Source organism: Rattus norvegicus, chromosome 3, assembly GCF_021556685.1.
Source record: "Rattus norvegicus strain SHRSP/BbbUtx chromosome 3, alternate assembly SHRSP_T2T, whole genome shotgun sequence".
Lineage (NCBI taxonomy): Eukaryota > Metazoa > Chordata > Mammalia > Rodentia > Muridae > Rattus > Rattus norvegicus.
In genome coordinates this window covers 32,423,022-32,442,498 of record NC_141536.1, presented here as the reverse complement: position 1 = coordinate 32,442,498, position 19,477 = coordinate 32,423,022, and the positions used below count along the sequence as shown (strand labels likewise).

Sequence of the window (19,477 nt, the reverse complement as noted above, 5' to 3'; positions counted from 1 at the left end):
CACCAATAAATTCCAAGAAAAAAATAGCAAAAAACTAAAACAGGGTTTTTTTAAGTTAATGAAACTCTTAACCTAGTAAATGTCTTACTAAAAGGTAACTGAAACAGTAAATTGATGAATTAAAATAAACCCTGAGGAATAGTAAGATAGTTCGGTGGTTATGAGTACTTGCTACCAGCTGCCCTGTTCCTGGCCATAATGATGATGTACTCCTATCTCTCTGAACTGCAGGCTCTAATTAAATGCTCTACTATAAATGACCTTGCTGTTTTATCACAGCGGTAGAAAAGTAACTAGGACAGACAGACACAGACACAGACACAGACACAGACGCACACGCACACGCACACGCACACACACACACACACCTAAACAACAAAATAAGTTATTTGGTGCCAGAAACCACCAATTTTAGAAATCAGTGTACCTAATATTTATATATGCCACTCAGTTTTAGAATGTAAGGTTTAAAATTCTAGTGACTAAGGACGTTGAACATTTCTTTAGTGCTTCTGGCCACACAAGATTCCTCTGTCTAGAATTCTATGTTTAGCTCTATACCCCACGTTTTAATTGGGTTATTTGGTTCATTGGTGTCTAATTTCCTGAGTTCTTTTCATATGTTGGATATTAGCCATCTGTCAGATATAGAGTTGGTGAAAATCCCATTCTGTAGGCTGCCACTTTGTCCTATTGACCATGTCCTTTGCCTTAAAGAAACTTTTCAGTTTCATGAGGTCCCATTATTAATTGCTGATCTTAATACCTAAGCTGTCAGGAAGTTGTCTCCTATGCCAATGCATTTGAGGCTATTCCCCACTTTCTCTTCTAACAGATTTAGTGTATCAGGTCTTTGACCCACTCGAACTTGACATTTGTGCAGGGTGATAAGAAATGGATCTATTTACATTCTTCTACATGCTTTCATCCAGTTAGACCAGCACCATTTGTTGAAGATATCCTCTGGAAGCCTCTCCTCCTCTAAGAAGAAAAGCAGACAGGGAGTGGGGAATGGGAAGGAAAAGGAAGAGACTGGGAGGAGAGGAAGGAGCAGAAGGAGGGGAAGCTGTGATCTAGACATAAAGTAAGTAAATTAATTAATTAGAAAAATAAAATTCTAGTGACTGCATTCTTGGACTTTGGTAGGCTCTATAGAACTTGGCAAACTAAGAGGTGCCTAGTAGGTACCCCTTATTAATTGACTACTGTTATTTATAGCTAAATGAAATACAGAGATTCATTTTTTCCTTAAATTCAGTCATCTAAATTCAAATCAAATTAACCAAAGGTTCATTATTTGTCACTAACATTCATGTGTCATATTTTATTCATATTTCCTACTCTAAAAATTATAGGAGGAAAATAGGATTTTCCTCTTATTCTTTTTATTTCATTATCTTTACTGTCTTACTAAAGTATTTAATTGCTACTTTAACAGTTTGAGGTCCTTGAATTTGGGCAAACAGAGCATGTGTTACATTTTTTTATGAATATACCTTAATATAAATGAGGGGAAAGCAACCACAAATCCTAATGACAGAACCAGCATAGGTAATGAGTACCAAGTAAGCAAATAATGACCATTACTGCTAAATGACTTTCCAAATGGGAGGTAGAAACAATGCAAATTTGTTTTTCCCACACAAGAAATTCCAATCAGCTTCTCTGAATTAAGTTCCTCACTTTAAGAAGATGCAGGGCGCTCTCTTCCAATGATCAATTCACTCATTACTCAGCTGGTCATCAGAGCAAATGAGTGTTGACCTGGTCCTAATCCTGGCTTACTATATAACCAAAAAGAATGTTTCTCCGTCTTTACACAGCTACATTTCCATTCCAGACATCTGCTGTATTAGCCACAGAAACAATAACAGACCATCAACACCTCAGTTTGGGTACAGCATTGCTGGCCACACAGTAGGTGGCAAAGGGTGCGGGCAACATCAGCTGCTTTTAAAATGGGCGCAGGAAAAAGAAACCTTATTCTGACAGGTTGGAAGGAAACACTGTTCAAAAATCAGTAACTCATATTTCAATATATATTTTAGAATATTTGATTCAATAGAACTAATATAAGTCTTTCAGGCTTAAATATTCCAGCTCTCTTGCTTATTCAGCCAAAGAGCCTTAGGTAAGTGACTGGGTCTCAGTTTCCTCATCTATGAAGAGAGGATAGTATTCATCGCCTAGGTTGGGTGACTCACATATGCTCTCACCAAAATGTACACTCCTAGCCCACAGCAGTATTTGCAGTAGCAAGCAATGTTGTTGATGATAGCGGTTTAAATAAATGATAATCATTAGCAATAGTATTATTACTGAACCTAACGATATGGCTGGGCTCGGACATAACTTGCCAGTTCTAATTTGACTAAAGAAATGTAGTAAAGTAAAATCTAGTGCTTGTGCACAAGACCAACCTATTAGAAAAACAATTCTGAACATTCCTGAACATTCCTTATCAAAAAGCAAAAATGAATGAGCAAAGCACTCCAACAAACAAGGGTAGCATTTACACATAATCCTTTCTGGTAACACTACCACCTATGGGTTTATACCTGCCATCTCGCAGTGCAGAAGTAGAACATTTGCACTAAAATTAGAACTGGCTTTAGTGCTGCTTATTGCTATATTACTGCTTCTGGCTCTTCAGGGCCGAACCATGGTTTTTCAAAGTGTGGTAAAAAGCAACTACTGACAAATTATTGCAAATATTTCTTCCTCTAAGTCTTAAAATAGTGGGGATGGACTAAGCTGTGCTAAGTACTCTTTCTAGAACTCAAACTTAAGTCAGGCCTTTAATCTTAGCCCCATAGATTAGTGATTTCAAACAAATTACATCATCTCAAGTCTGGGTCAAACAAAAATATAAAATTTACTTCAAATAAACCCCAAAAGAAACAAATAGGCACATAGAATAGTTTTTAAGACTTAAATAGATAAAAATTATCTTCCCAGAAGTACTGGTACTCTAATCCTGAAAATAAAAACATGACTAACTTTTGGAAAGCTCATCTTCTCTCCTAACTCAGCCACTCCCTTGATCTCATCTGCAAGAAAGTTCTGAAGCATCCTCATTCCTGAAAGAAAACTTGTTTCGTTCTATAATTTCCTGATAAGATCTCTCAGTTTTTATATAAATAATATACTAAATCACAAACTTGAAAATGAGAACATGACTCTCCAAAAAATCAAATAATGTTGTAAAAATTAAAGCAGAGTCAAAGAAATATTACCAATTTTAAAAACAAACAAACACAATTAAATATTATTTGTATTCAGAACAAAACAAGATAGCCAAGTGCCACAGTGCGTATGTCCACAAATACACTGGAATGCCCTCAATTTTCCACTCCTTACACGTTGGCTTGTCCGGATTCCATAAACAGTTTAGGCTAGATAATAGCAGACAGCACCAGAAACTAATATTTATTGAGCTAGTTACAGTACTACATCTGAGAAATCAGTCCAAGCACATTACAATAACTTACACTTCACGATAATACATAAAGATCGATTCGTCATCTACATGTCCTAGATGAGAACCAGCCCATCTACCTCTCCCTCCTGTTCTCAGTAAGCACTAACCACTTATTTCACAGTGAATGGGGTTTAAAGAACGTAGGGTAAGCAGGTAGACAAACACATAACAGTAACAAGCAATTATAACATGGAAAGGCAAACGCATTATTAAGGAAGACTAAAAGACAAGTTGTAGGCCTAGAAGAGACTAAGTTAAGTCTTTTAGAACTACTATTTGAAACTCATTCCAGATGAGTGGTAATTCCATTTCAAAAGCATTCTTGCCTATCCGGCCTGGAAAAAACAGAATACATTTTAAGAGTCTGTTATCTTGCCATTTTTTACCTAAGAGAGAGAGAGAGAGAGAGAGAGAGAGAGAGAGAGAGAGAGTGTGTGTACGTGCCCATGTGCACGTGCATACACACACACTATATATATAGTTTTGTTACTTTTCTAGTGAATAAAACTAACTTGTCTAATCTTTTTCTTTTCAGGACATTTCCAAATCAAGTTAGAGATCAGATTCAGTTAATTTTCACCATATTTGCTAACAACATGCAATAGCCAAAAATGTTTCAAAACATACATACTATGACTTTTCAGTGCTTAAAATGAGTAATTATTCTAGACTAATCTAATATTGCTGAGTTCACCTAACTTTTTCAGAAAACTATCCAATCAGCATATCAAAGATACCAAAGCCAAGACTCTTAACCCAATGTATGAGCAGGGCCTGTTTTACCCATACCCATTTGTAGACTGCCACCTCAGAACAGCCAGATGGCCCTTCTACTTTAGTTTCCTTCCTAATTCACTCTTGGGTGACTCTTTCTCACCAATTGTATCCTCTCAATCCCCTGCTTTTCCTATCATGGAGTTAAGGGTCCAACTAAGAAGATACAACTTAAAGGGAAAAATGGCAGAGGGAAGAATCAAGAAGATGCAATCGATCCTCTCACTTGTCATTCTTGTAGAGTTCATTTTATCCCACTGGAACAGTGGCCAAGTACAGAAACTAACTCGGTGCCTTGGTAATCTGGTGAGCTGTCACCAAGTGGGATGTGTTTTGTCCCCTAAAACACAAAGGCCATATATGGCTTCTTTCTACCACCTAAATAAGATTGGCGCCTCTGAGCCTCATCTATAAAGCTTGTTGACCACGTCATCCTGCTTCTCTTAGGTAGTAAGCTACCAGTCTCCTATGTACAAGCAGCATACTGTAGAAAGCAAGCAGAATCCCTGGTCATACCTCATTTTGCTTTCACATAGATTAACAAGAAAAGGAAGGGGGGGGGCGGTGAGGGAATCTTAAGATCAGTATCCAAACCCTCAGAAAACAGGCTTTTAAACTTCCTGAGCACAACTACTTCTTATTGTAACCTAATTTACAAATACAACTGAATTTCATAAAACATCTTTTTACTTCTATGGATGACTCTGATTATTGTCCATTTTCTTTCTATTAATATGGACATACTACAGAGATTTCAAGATGTTCCAAGGAGTTGAGACCTGTAGTTTGGAAAGAAAACTACCTTCCATTCTTTTCTCTCCCCAACTTTTTTCCCCCATTCTCTTCTCCCTAGCCATTCACACAAAGCTTTTTAAAACCATACCATAGGACCATACAGGAGAACCTAGAACAGGGTAGTTTTAGGATGCAAAGTCTAGGAGGCAGAAGAGAGATCGAGAGACAGAAATCCTGATGATAATGGAGAGACCCTTGCCCTGGTCTAAGAATGAATACTAAATCCACCATCTTTCAGAGACAGTGTTATTCCAAAGGGTAAAGTTTTACAGTACGGCCAGAATACAAAATAGGCAAAAACCAGGCATATGGATCGAATTGGTCTGGGGTGGTAGCCAACAAATGTTGACAATGATTTTGTCCAGGGCTAGCTCAGTAGTTAAAAGCACCGGCTGCTCTTTCAGGGGATGCAGGTTTGATGCCCAGCACCCACGTAGCAGCTCACAACCAGCTGTTAACTCCAGTTCCAGGGCATCTGACACCATCCTCTGGCCTCTGTTTTAGCTTCTGTAGGCACCGAGCCATAAATGTGGTGAACAGACACACATGCAGGCAAACATCCACACACTTAAAATAGAATAATTGGTGGAGTAAAGGAAAGAAAATGTGTCTAAGTTCAAAAGAAAGTTTTGTTTAGTAATAATTTATTTCTAATTGAGAGAGATGGGCCACCTGCAGGTATCCAAGAAACTGGTAGTCTTCAGATCAAATCCACTTTGTAGCTGGGTTTCACTCAGTCTCTGAACAATGACATTTTAAAATGGTTTTGAAAAATTTGTGACATATGAATATGAAACTGAAATTTCAGCATATACAAATAAAGTCTCACAATATATTAACAGTGATTTATTTATCTAATATTTATGGCTACCTCTGTTTTAAAACAGAATTTAGTATCTCTAAAAGATTGCTATAAAATATTTACTATCTGGCCCTTTATAAAAAAATGTTTATAGACCCCTGTCCCAAAAACTTGACAGCACTGACCATTCATTGACCAAAATATTAACCTTCTATATGTTAGATACTAGAGACTATGTAATGACTAATGGTCCTCTTACATATTACCAGAGATAGTGGGTGTGGGGTGAGTGTTAGAAGAATAAAAAGCAATTGGTAGGAACTATCAGATATGGCAAATGATGAGGGTAGACAGGGGGTCAAGGTAAGAAATAAGCATTCCTTTCATAGTTGATACTAAGTTGCTTACAGAAGTAGCAATTTTATTCATTGGCAGCTTTCAGACAAATGGCTTACCTATCATTACAAATCACAAAATTCTGAAGTAGAGGATTTGTCATAGTTAAACCTTTACATTGCTCTGTATACCTTGAAGAATATCACTGTATTACTAATAAATATTAGTAACCAAAATCGAAACTTTACATTTCATGTATACTTTCACATAGGAATATGAATGTCTTAGATCTTCAATTAATCTTGGGCATTGGCCATTACAAATTCCACAAGTGAAGGACTAAGGTTATAGAATTTCTCCAAGTTCAAAGCAAACTACACACCACTGCATGTTTTTTCCTTGCCAAATATTTGCTATTTTTCTTATACTAATCCAAGGGTCATATAATTAATTACTGTTACTAACTTGCAAGATAAGGGAAATTCTTAGTTATTTGTTCTTAAAGTTGTTCTAGTAAACTAAACAACTACATTTATGCCATCAATATTGGTTTTTATTTCTTTAACTAGCTCTTACATTGTACCATGTTTTAATGGTAAAAGATTCTGTAATTGTAAGGGCAGGGCCATCAGCTTCTGTTCTGATGAGCTAACTCACTTTCACGACATCAATACAAGACAACAAAAATGCCACTTAAATCAAGGCTGATAATATGTCACCAGTCTAAAGAGAACTACAGTTCCTGATATGGGGATATTCTTGGGCTACAGTAAGAAAGTCTGTAGATAAACCAGCTCCATTAGAAATGAAGTCTGCCTACAAGTCTCTAATCCTAACCTAGGCTTCACTTCTGCCTTCATAAATCGGGACAGCATAGGTCAGCCATCCAGATGAAGGACGTCACTTGACAGTTTATTAGACCCCACCAGCACTCCAAACTTCCTATTTTAATTATCTCTATTATGTCTAGCTCTCTCAACTAATAAGCAATCTCTATTTACATTTAAACAACAACAACAAAAGTAAATAGCAATTCCCAATTCAACATCCAAGCCAGGTTTATGTAATTTTAAGGAATTAAAGAAGAGAATAAGAAAAGGTTATTACCAAATAAGATTTGTTACATAACTTTATACAAACTATAAAGGATGGTCAGGGCAGCCACCAACCACTCACTGGTCAAGCCTGGGAAAGATCAGCCTTCCTCTGGCTTCAGCACTCTCCACTACTCAAGGCAGCTGCTACTGAACGTCTGCCCTCGGAAGAGCTGGTCTCCTTGCACTAGGTACACCAGCCTCCATCAAACAATTCAGGCTAGAAATGTCTCCAAATAAAATACCAAGCTGACTATGTAGTCAGAGGTTGAAGCCCTGAGTAAAACCACCAGCCCAAAGTACAATTTATCCTTTAAGCATTTATATAAGATCTCCATGACCTGAAAAGATATATTTTAAGTGAATAAATTTCTAAAAAGATAAATTTATAAGGATTAAGATACAAAATACACTTGCATTTTTACTTCTGAATCCTCAATTATGTCAATAAAATAGTATATACTATGTATGTTTGGAGTACTAAGGAGTTAGCAATTTTTTTTAAAAAAATGGATACATGAAGAGAAAAATATAAAATAGAATATGCACAAAATTTATAAACAGGAGTGTCCCAAAAACACAATAAACTAGCCTGGATTTGATCATCTCTTTTGTAGGTTGGTCTGTTCTTGATTAGTTTGGTTTTTGGTTTTAAGTAATGGTTTTAAGTAACTGGGGGAAGGATGATGTTAAAGGAACTGGTAATTACTGATGAATTTTATATAATATAATCAGATATCGTGAAAAATCAGAAGAGGCCTTGGACAGCCTCTCCAGCTTACACCGGTGTGAGGGCCTGCTTATTAGTCTCCCTCTTTGCCCCTGTACACTCTTATCTGCAAAAAATCCTTAACCAAATGCTTTCCTCCTTCAAGTTCTTTACTTCCCACTGTCCCTTGCACTTTATTCTAACGCCTACCCCGTTAGTCCTATTTGATCTTACCCCTACCTCTCTCTACCATCCATCCCCAGAATTTCTTCAGACAGCCAGTTAAGTATCTAGGAATTTCTACTTGGTGTCAGGAAGTAGGTCATGCTGTGGGGCACTGTGATGAAGAGATGGGATACTTCTTCCCATACTGAGCTTACACTAAGGCAATAATAAAAAGGAAAAAAAAGGGTAAATAATTAGAGAAAGTAATGTGTGACAAGAGGCAAATGAAGTGTTAAGCTCTCACCACCTCTTAATTTCTGACAGCACATACAGCAATGCATAATTATTTGATTCATTTCACTACATGTTTATCACAAGAGCTCCACAGGACATAATCACGACAATATTGTTCACCGGCCCAAGGAGTGGCACTATTAGAAGGTATGGCCCTGTTGGAGTAGGTGTGTCACTGTGGGCATGGGCTTTAATATCCTTGTCCTAGCTGCCTACAAGTCAGTCTTCTCCTAGCAGCCTTCAATGAAGATGGCGAACTCCCAGCTCCTCCTGCACCATGCCTGCCTGGATGCTGCCATGCTCCTGCCGTGACGATAATGGACTGAACCACGTGTAAGCCAGCCCCAATTAAATGTCCTTATAAAAGTTGCCTTGGTCATGGTGTCTGTTTACAGCAGTAAAACCCTAACTAAGACAACCATGTATCTACATGTTTATCTGTTAAATGAACAAGTTATCAATATTATCTACTTTAATTCAAGAATGAGTAAAATAAGGTCTTGATGTTGTTAAAGGTCAAAAATGAGTTGAGTGACATACTCTTTAATAAGTTCCAAATTTTATACATTTAAAATACTGATGTTTGCCAGATGGTGGTGGCACATGCCTTTAATTCTGACACTCAGAAGGCAGAACCAGTTGGATCTACAGAGAGAGAGAGAGTTCCAGGTCAGGCAGGGCTACATGAGAAACCCTGAGTTGAAAAACAAAAATAAATAAATAGATAGATAGGTAGATAGATAAAATTAATTAATTAATTAATTAATTAAAAATAAAAATAAGTAGATAAAATACCATTGTTTGTTTCGGTTTGGTGATAGTCTCCTGTAGCTCAACCTAGCCTCAAACTCATACTGAGCCAAGTACTGACTTTGAACCTCTGGACCTCCCGCCTCCTCAAGCGCTGAGAGCACAAGTCTATGCCACACCTTTTATGTGCTGCTAGGGAACTGAACTCATGGCTCCATGCTCATGTGGGTCAGCATTTTATCAACTGAGCTACATCCTAGTCTTCAAAATAGTTATCTTTAAAATTCAAAACAACTGGAGGGCAGAGAAAATTCAACGGGTCACAGTACTAGCTCTACAAGCACAAGGATCTGAATTCTCAGCACACGCCCTGACATGGCAGCAAGTGCCTACAGCCCTAACACTGGGGAGGCAACAACACGCTTAACTAGCCCTTTACAAGGTGCCATGTTCCAAAGTAAAAGATTCTGAAAATGTAAAGGCAGAGCTGACAGCTTCTGTTCTCTAGTTTAATGATGTGAGTTCCTTTCATGATATCAATACAAAGCTGCTAACTATAAATAAAAATGTCACTTAAATCAATGTGTGTGTGTGTGTGTGTGTGTGTGTGTGTGTGTGTGTGTGTGTGTGTGTGTGTGTGATCTAAACAAAGCTACAGTTTCTGATATGGGGATATTCTTTCGACAACCTCACTGATAAGGAAAACAGTCCTCAACTAAACATCTGGTTCAATGAGAGCCCACCCAGGCCTCAAGGCAAAAAAAGAAAACAGCTATAAAGGAAGAAACCCAAAGATCTCCTCTGGCCTCCACATGTGCATGCACATATACTAGAGCACACACTCACTCTCATGGGCATTCACCACACATTCAGGCATACACATACAAATCAATTAGAACAATCCTAGTGCTGAAGAGACAGAATCAGAAGGATCAAGAGTTCAAGGCCACTCTCAGCTATGTAGTAAGTTTGAAAACAGTCTAGGTTATATGACCTTTTATCTAAAAGAAGAAAGAAAAAAATATTCACCAACTAATCTCTTAAAACTTCAGTAGTTGATATCTAAAAACAGCCATAAGAAGCCTTCAGAGCTGGTAGGCTGAAGAGATGGTCAGTATATCTGCTCTGCCATAGGTCCTAAGTTCAATCCCCATGGGATTTAATACGCTCTTCTGGCACACAGGTGTATGTGCAGATAAAATACTCATATACATAAAATGAATCTTTTTTTAAAAAAAGAAAAACCTTCAAAGTTTACTTTTACATAAAAAATTTTTTAAAAAATACCTAATATTTAAATGTAGTTGTCCGAGAAAAATATTTTAAATTCCATCAAATAAGATATTTACCTTACTTAATGTTTTGTTTTTACTTTTGTTTTTCTGAGACAGGGTTTGGATGTTTAGCTCAAGCTGGTCTGCTACTATGTAGCCCAGGCTAACTTCCAACCACTGCAATCTCCCCCTACTAAAACAAGTAAACCTTAAAAAAAAAAAAAAAAAAAAAAAAACTCTATCTGAAGATTCTAGGGAATCCTAGCACTTCTCTGGAATTCTATACTTAAAATTTCTTTGGCTATATTATTGTTAGACTATTGTTTTGCTGTAATCTGACTAAAAATTTAAAAATTTCTCCCAAGAACTAAACCTATATTTTAAATGTGTTATATACTATGTCCTTCTAAATTAGACTCAGAGATTACTATCATATGTAACGTTATTCTGGAGCAGCTACTATGTTACTTAGTGTATTTCATTTAATACAACTTGACTTATACATTTGAAAATGTAACCTCTGAGTTTTAGAAACTTGCCAAGCTCTCAGAACTCACCCCCTCCCAGTCATCTTGAAATGTGTTAGATTACAAGTTTGAGTTAACACCTATACTCATAAAGATGTGAACAAGGATTTTTTTTTTCCAAATAATGGTATTACAGAGTGGGGACAGGGTCTTACTCTAAAGCCCAAGCTAGCCCAGAACTCACTAAGTAGCCTACACTGTCCTTGAAATCATGGCACTCTTCCTACCTCAGTCTTACAAATGCTGAGATTACCTGAGTAAACCACCACACTTATAATATCATTTCATCAAATATAAATTTTGAAATCAGTAATTCTAGAATGAATCTGATAATTTTTAAAGCTCCAAGTTTTGTAATAGGCATATTTTATTATAATATATAAAGAGCTGACATGGGTTGGGGATTTAGCTCAGTGGTAGAGCACTTGCCTAGCAAGCGCAAGGCCCTGGGTTCGGTCCCCAGCTCTGGGAAAAAAAAAAAAAAGAACTTAAGAGCTGACATGTTCTAAAACAATCTGTCCCCACATGTGCAGCCAGTCCTTCTAGTTACTGCCTCCCTGTTTTACATGTGCTTTTTTTCAGCAACATTAGAAAACAAAATTAGACCCAGTAATAATGTAAACAAAGGAAAACTGTTTTTTCTTGTACAGAAGAATGGCTTGTGGAACAGACAGACTTCAGGCATGAATAGGGCCAACTTCAGCAAAGACCTTAGTGTACTTGTATAGAGCAGTCTCACTGTGAAGAAATGCCTCACATAAATTAAGAACAGAAACTAGGTCACCAATAAGAGTTAGAAGTATAACTACTAGAAGGTAACTATCCTCTAAACACAAACATGCAGAGCATTAATGCTCAGAACCATTACTGACAACACAATGGAGACAGATTCATCCGTGTCTTCCCTTGTAAAATAACATTACATTTTCTGAGTTTTAGTACCCTTTTATTTTTCTAAATTCACATGTGTACTTTCATTCATGATTACTATGTAAATCTACCGCCACCTAGATAGTTATTTAGCTATAAAAAGGTTCTAATTCCTTCTGGCCCATTCATTCCTTACCACTTGCATTAGTAATGTTACCTGTCCTTCACATTGCTTTTCTGCCCTGTCCTCCTAATACATGGATTCAGCCCATCCACCAGGATCTTTATCATCCCCTCCAACATCCCCTCAGTTTGTCTTCCACCTAAACCTATGCCCTCAGTTGAGACTGCACAGTTCTTTAAGCGAAGCATAGCATTCTTCAGGACACTAATCATTCCTTCAGATTAGGTCTATCTCACCTTACCTTCCAACCATTCTCAAGTTAGCGTTTAAGTATCACCTTATTCCAATGCTCCTTTGTAGCTTTTCCTTCCCCTCCATAAACATCCTTTTAAATTTTCTGTTAAAATCTTGTATTCCCAGTATCTACTTCTGCTACTAGTATTTCCTGAGTGAAAAACTCTAAACATCCCCAAAACACAAGAAGGTGCTAAAACAGGAGCAGACTGTAATTTAAACAACTGGACCAGAAGGAAAAAGGAGTCCAAAGAGTCATGTCCCCAGGACAGTCTGATCTGTATTCCACACAGTGGCACACGCTACTAGAGATTCATTTTAAAGCCATTTTGGTACGTTCTTTTCAATCTTATTCAAACAGGACAGAGCAGAAGAAATGAGGGACCTGCTGAACTCTCAGGATAGGTGTTTTTGACAATTACAGTCCATTAGTTACTGTCTCAATGGACCACACTCAACACTCTTTTAAATTTTACTTTGTTCTATGTGTCTGGTCTGCATCTAAAGCTGGGTATCTATCACCTATGTGCCTGCCACCAACAGTGGCCAGAAGAGAGTGCCAGATCTCCTGAGACTGGTGTTACAGAGGGTTGTGAGGCACCATGTGAGTGCTGGGAATTAAATGCAAGTCCCTTGGAAGATCAGTCAGTGCCCTTAACTAATGAGACACCTTTCCAGTCCTAATACTCATCATTTTTAAATGAAACAGAATATAGCAATAAATAAAAGTATCCCTCCTGTATATAGTAAGGGTAAATAATTCATGAAGCTTTATTATGACTTACACACAGACACTATCACATGAGAACTAAATCACGATACAATGTGTAATTCTCACTGTGGATTATAGTTTAAAAATTAGGAACATCACTTAACTAGAAGATATCAAAGAATCTTTATAAATCTACACAATTTAAATTCTAACAAAATGTTAATCTAAGGATTAGAGAGAAAGCATTTTTAAAAGGGAACAGAACTTAAGGATATCAAAACAGTCACTAGCAAAATGCATTTTCTTAATGTCACTATTGTGATCAGATCCTGAAAAATCAGAAAGCTTTTAGAGATCACCTAACCCAAGCTCATTACTTAATAACATGGAAGGAAATCTATGCACCAAACATGCAGAACAGTTCCACTTCATTCACTAAGTATTTTCTGAGCAGCTACTGTATGCCAGTGTACACACAGTGGTTAAAGGAAAACTCTTCAAAAAAAATAAAAACAAGGTGAGCATTTGTAATAATTTAAACAGTAAATTGGCCATTGAACATTTACAGCAATTACTGAAACTAAGGACACTCTGAAAGTGTTAAAGAACAAAAGCTACTATACCTCAATAGTGGTTATGTGGCAGAGAAAATATTTCTAAAGATAACACTTCTCAATCTTAGAAATAACAGGACTTAACCGGATAAAGTAGGAAGAAACAACACATATAAATGCACAAGACATACAATAAAAAGTAACTGAATTTTGAGTTTGTAAGACAGTAGCACAGAACTCATGAGGAGGAGAGGCAACATTGTTGGAGTGCTTGCCAAGTGTGATAGCAAAGGAAGGTGGACCTCTGAGTTCAAGGCCAGCCCAGTCTAAACACAATTCCAGGCCAGTCAAAGCTACACTGGGAAGCCCTGTCTCAAAAAAAAAAAGAAAAAAGAAAAAGAAAAAGAAGAGAAAAGAAAAGAAAAGGAAAAAGAAAAGAAAAAGAGGAAAAAAACCCACACACTAGCATTCATGTGCTATCTCATCAAACCACTTTTTAAAGTGTACACCATCATCTATGCTTTGTAGAGGCACAAGAATATAAACTGAGTTTGACAAAGATATGAAGATGATTTAAACCAAGGAAACTTGACTATGCAATGCAGAGTCTTAACCACTATACCAAGCAGTTAGAAAAAGCAAGCAAGAACCAATGATGGCGGAGCATATATGTCACTATGCTAAAGGTGATTCTGTCAGTAAAGACTATAAGCAAAACTGAATGATTAATTGATTGACTGATTTTTTTTTTTTTAAGATAGGTTTTCACTACGTAAACCAAGCCAGCCTGGAACTTAGTGAAATCTTCCTGCTTCTGCCTACCATGTACTGGGAAGACTGTCAAGTATCATCATATCTCTTTTTTTAACCAGACTAGATTGAGGGTTGGGCGGGAATAAAATAGCTTGGGGGCAGGAAAAAACAAACTAAATATTCCTATTTAAAAAGATGTAACAGTTTAAATAGAAGAGAAGACATGAGATAGACTGAGCTGTTACTTAGAATCCAAGGCTAACACCACATTTTTGCTCACTCTGCATAAAAATAAATCTTCTAATATTTCTTTTGGGCCCATCATTCTAACAGTTCAAAAATTTCAGCTTCTGAAAACTACATAATTCTTTTAAGCCCCTTTATTAAGCAAAACTGAACCACTAGCTGCACTGGATATACATGACAGTAACTAAGACATCTGGTCAAGAATGACAGACTGGCAACTGCTATCTACAATAGTTTTCTTGTCTTCTTCCTTTATAGTCTATTCCTGGAACTTTCATCTTCAATAGTCAATTTTAAATCAATGTTCTGTCTAGACATGACTGTTACAACCTAACAGAATTAAATCTACAATAGAGGAACTCTAATGTGGGCCCATCAGTGGCAATAAATCCACTCACAGGTCTGGTCAAAATTTGGCTTAAACAGACAATGAATGAAGGACAATAAGAGATTTTTAAGAGGCAGCAAAGAGTTAAAGAAAACCTTGATTATGAAAAAGAAAATAGGAATAATTTGAGGTTCAAACCAGAGAGGTAGGTACACTAGTCCCAAGGATTTACAATAGTCCAAACCCAGCAAATAAAAGACCGGTGGGAAAGACTGTGAAGGAGCTTCAGAGATGTGTCAGCATCAGAATGCTGGCTGCTCTGCCAGAGGACCAGTGCTCTGTCCTTAGCACACACATAAGGCCAACAGCTTGTCTATGACTCCAACTCCTGTACGAATAGTCACATGCAGACACACACATCAACATAGAATTAAAAATTAAGAATATTTTTTTAAAAAAGACTATCTAATGTCAAGCTATAGATTCTCTTCTGAATCGGTGTAGTACTACATATTTTTGGAGATTCACTATAATTCTCATCTTGCCTGACTAGCTTAAGTTTTTAAAACCCAGAGTTCAAAACAAGGCAAGTATTTATTAATTACAATCAAGATTTAACCTTAAAAGGGACAAAGGTGGGCTGGGGATTTAGCTCAGTGGTAGAGCGCTTACCTAGGAAGCGCAAGGCCCTGGGTTCGGTCCCCAGCTCCAAAAAAAAGAACCAAAAAAAAAAAAAAAGGGACAAAGGAACTGTAGAATTTGTAGAATTTAAATGAGTGTAATGATAATCAAAATCCAGCTAATTATTCTCAAGAAAATTATACAATCAAAAAATCACTTTAAAAAATTTTAAAGTTAAGTAAACAAAAGAAATATCCTTTTTATAATAATGAACTTATTTAACCTTACCCCTAACACTTATACCTTGGAATTATTTAGGAAACACATTCATTCTTATGTACATGATACAAAACTTTTCAGACACCATGTTTCTGACACACACTGCCCATAGTCATGCAGTTCCAGAATTCCAATAAGAATAAAAGGAACGATCCTAAAAGGTAAAAATACCAGATCAAAAACAAGTATGACTCAACATGATACCCTGGCCAATTATCCATCACGTCCATGAACAAGGGTCTTCATGAACAGTCAGAATAGGTCTAAAGAGTTTATTCACAACTCTCAGCAAAATACTATAAATGACATATCAGGATAAAATAATGTATAAAGAGAACTTATTTTCCTAATCCAATCGCAATCTAAATGTAAACAATAATGAAAACTTACAACAGAGTCACCTGGAGTTCACCAATATCCTGAACTAGTACAACTTAGATAACTGACTGATGGGAGGGAGCCCATAGCTCTTCCAATGCTTTAAAGCCTAAGAATTTAAAAGGGGTCTCTTAATCTGAGCACTGCTCACACTTTGAGCTAGATAATTCTTTGTTGTAATAGCTGGCCTGTGCAATGGGGAGTGGTTAGCAACACCCCTGTCTTTCACCCACTAGGTGCCAATTAAGTAAGTATCCCCTCCCCAGTTTTGACAAATAAAAAAGGTCTCTAGATGTCTCCTGAGGAGGACAGACAACGATCACTCCAGCATGAGAACCACTAGCTCAGATCATAAACAGGAAAATTTTCAAAGTGGAATGGGGGAGGGAGACTTTGTTTTGGTTTTTTATCTAGTCTGTATGTTTCGGCATAGTATACTGGGATTTAACAGCATACATGTAAGAGATTTCTACCTTTAAGAAACAAAGCACTGGGCTGGAGACGCAGTTTGGCAAGCAAGAATATTTGCTGATCTTCTAGAGGGCCAGAGCTCAGTTCCCAGCACCTCCATAAGACTAATTCCAGAGGATCTAACACCTCTGTCCTTCATGCATTTACATGCACATGCCCACCCACAAGCAGACACACACCTACAAATAATTAAGACAAGTAAGAATAAGTCTCTTCTTTAAAAAAAAAATAGACAAAAGAAAAAGCATTACTAAATATCACTTGCTAGCCAACATTCAGAAGTCCTAGAAGACTGTTCTATCAGCTCTCACTCCAACTACACAGTGATGCCTAGCTATCAACTACTGTATTTCTGCTCTTCTTTCATGAATATACTGACCACACTGTTACCAGTTCATACACAATCCAAAAGAATCTTCAACTTCACAGCCACTCAAATAGCATAGGAGCTATAGTACCTAGGTGAGATAAATGTCAGTACTGGGCAATGTTAAATTCATCCTCACATTTTTACAAATTGTGAGAAAACACAAAAATTAGCCATGATGCTTCAAACAGTAAAAAGCAGATCTGTGTTTTGAAACAGACTCTGAAGAAGGATAAAGAGGAATAAAAATTAAAAATCATAGGGAATCTGAAAGCACTCCAGGATGAGGGCAAAACTTAAAATGTTTCTCCTGGAATGAGAGCAAGGAGGAAATTATACACTTGGCCATATCCTACAGGAATAGTCTGCATAATCAGTCTCCACAGCACACACCATGGGATGGAAGCTGAAAAAGCCAAAGACTAAAAACATTTAAAAGCCAGCAACCATGCCTCCTTCCTGAACACCTTGAATAAACACATTCCTTACTACTGTTTCCCATTTGATTTTTCTAAGTCAGATACCCAGAAACAAACTGGTAATTTAGTAAATTACTTAATTCTAATAAAAATAGCCACCCTCTGCTTCCAGTGCCAGATTACACATTACACAGAAAAATCAATTAGAAGACACCACACACACACACACACACACACACACACACACGGGGGAAGGAGGGCTTTTAAGAGTGCATTTAATCCCTAACGAAGTCCTTAAAAAAAAAAAATTAAGACATTTTAAGCACAAAAACACCTTCATGTATCAATATGGATTAAAGCTTTTCAAATTATTTTAATGAATTATCTCTATGTTCTACAACAGCAGAACTTCTCTACCTCAAAATTTTTGCTATCAACCTAGGAGCCCAGGGATCATAATCATAAAGGGAACTACTGCTCAGTTCCTTTTACTCCCAAACCAAGCAGAGGAAGCTGTAAGATCTGTAGTGTCAGCTTGCTTTTCCAGGAGTGATACCTTGGGGCTGCTCAAGAATAACCTCCCTCATCAATTAATGAGACTCAGGTGGGTTTGAGAAAGAATAATGTCCAGTCCTTGGTCAGTGGCCATGATGCCCCTCCTCCTCAAGGGCAGATGAGAAAAAAAGGAAACCTGAACGGAGACCTAAACAGGAGTTTACCAGCAAGATATATCGGGTCGGGGGGGAAGCAATATGAGGGGAAAAACTACACGGTTAAGTCAGTTCCGAAAAGCAAGATATTTAACATTATCAAAGCTTTCATTCATTTCAGACACCATTGTTTAGCTGGCTTTCTAAACCAAGCACAAAAAGAACTGTCCGCCTGCCTTAAGCATGTTCCTTCTTCCATTTAAACAGACATGATTCTTTTGGTTAATCTCTGGCAATGATCGCCATTTCACAACACATTCAGCCCACCCGGAACTGATCAATACCACTACAGACATAAGACTAGACTTTATCCATTTATTAACCACAAGGAAATGTACCATTCAGCAAAATTCTATACATTACAAAAGATTCTATTAAAAGGGGGGTGGGGTGGGGAAGATGGACGGACACACACACACACAACAGAGAGAGGTACACAAAGAAAAGACTACCACCTTCTAATTTCCCTGTGACATACGAGGGAACGACACAGCCATGAAACCTGTCAATTCGTCCCCCACCCCTCTTCTTTGCCACAACCTAGGAAGTATCCACTGAATTTTTATAATGAATGTATTCACTGTGACTTTTAAACTGTTTCATCCCTCGAACTAACTCTCCTGTTAAGTGCGTTTGCACACCTTTCAGCTAGATGTATGCATTTCCAGAAATTCAAGTACAAAAGCCTAGTTTTTCCAACCACTGGTTGCAACCATACAACATCTTCATATAATCATAATTTTCGGATATAAAATGGCCAGAGTATTCTCCTAACCTTGAGCTAAAAAACATCTCACAAGAATAGCACATTTAACATGAGCACAATTTCACATGCCCTGTTCTAAACTGAAAACAATGTGTCAGTACAAAGCATTTAAAAGAAGTATTCCGTAGGTAAGCAGAATCTACGCCTGAAAAGAGCACACAAATGGTGGGTGAAAGCCAACACACACCACCAACACACACCAGCATACCTCTCCTGCACTGGGTTATGGTTAATACTCGGCAACTAAAACTATTTTTAACACTACTGGACAATGAAGTTGGAGAAAACGTGAGAGAAGACCTAGATTAAATCGCAGATAGGATGCATTGTTTCTCACAGTCAAAATTAAACACCAGCCCACTTGATCTATGTCTCGATATTCACCGGTGAAGCACTAATTAGATGACGACCAAAACCGGTCCTTGTTTTGGAACAGCTTAGGCTAAATGACATTTCGGAATACCTCCTTCTGGGTCTCAAACCTTTACATAAATTTTCACTTGTGGTATTTGCGGCTTCACAGCAACCCAACCAGCGCTGTCATCGAGTGTTATGGCCACAAACCATGACTTTCTCACTTGCAC

General features: G+C 37.4%; 1 protein-coding gene across 2 annotated transcripts in view; it reads right to left on the bottom strand.

Moving 5' to 3' along the window:
* The window catches only part of Acvr2a (activin A receptor type 2A), an 81,818-nt gene that overhangs the window by 61,478 nt on the left and 863 nt on the right, over positions 1–19,477 (bottom strand).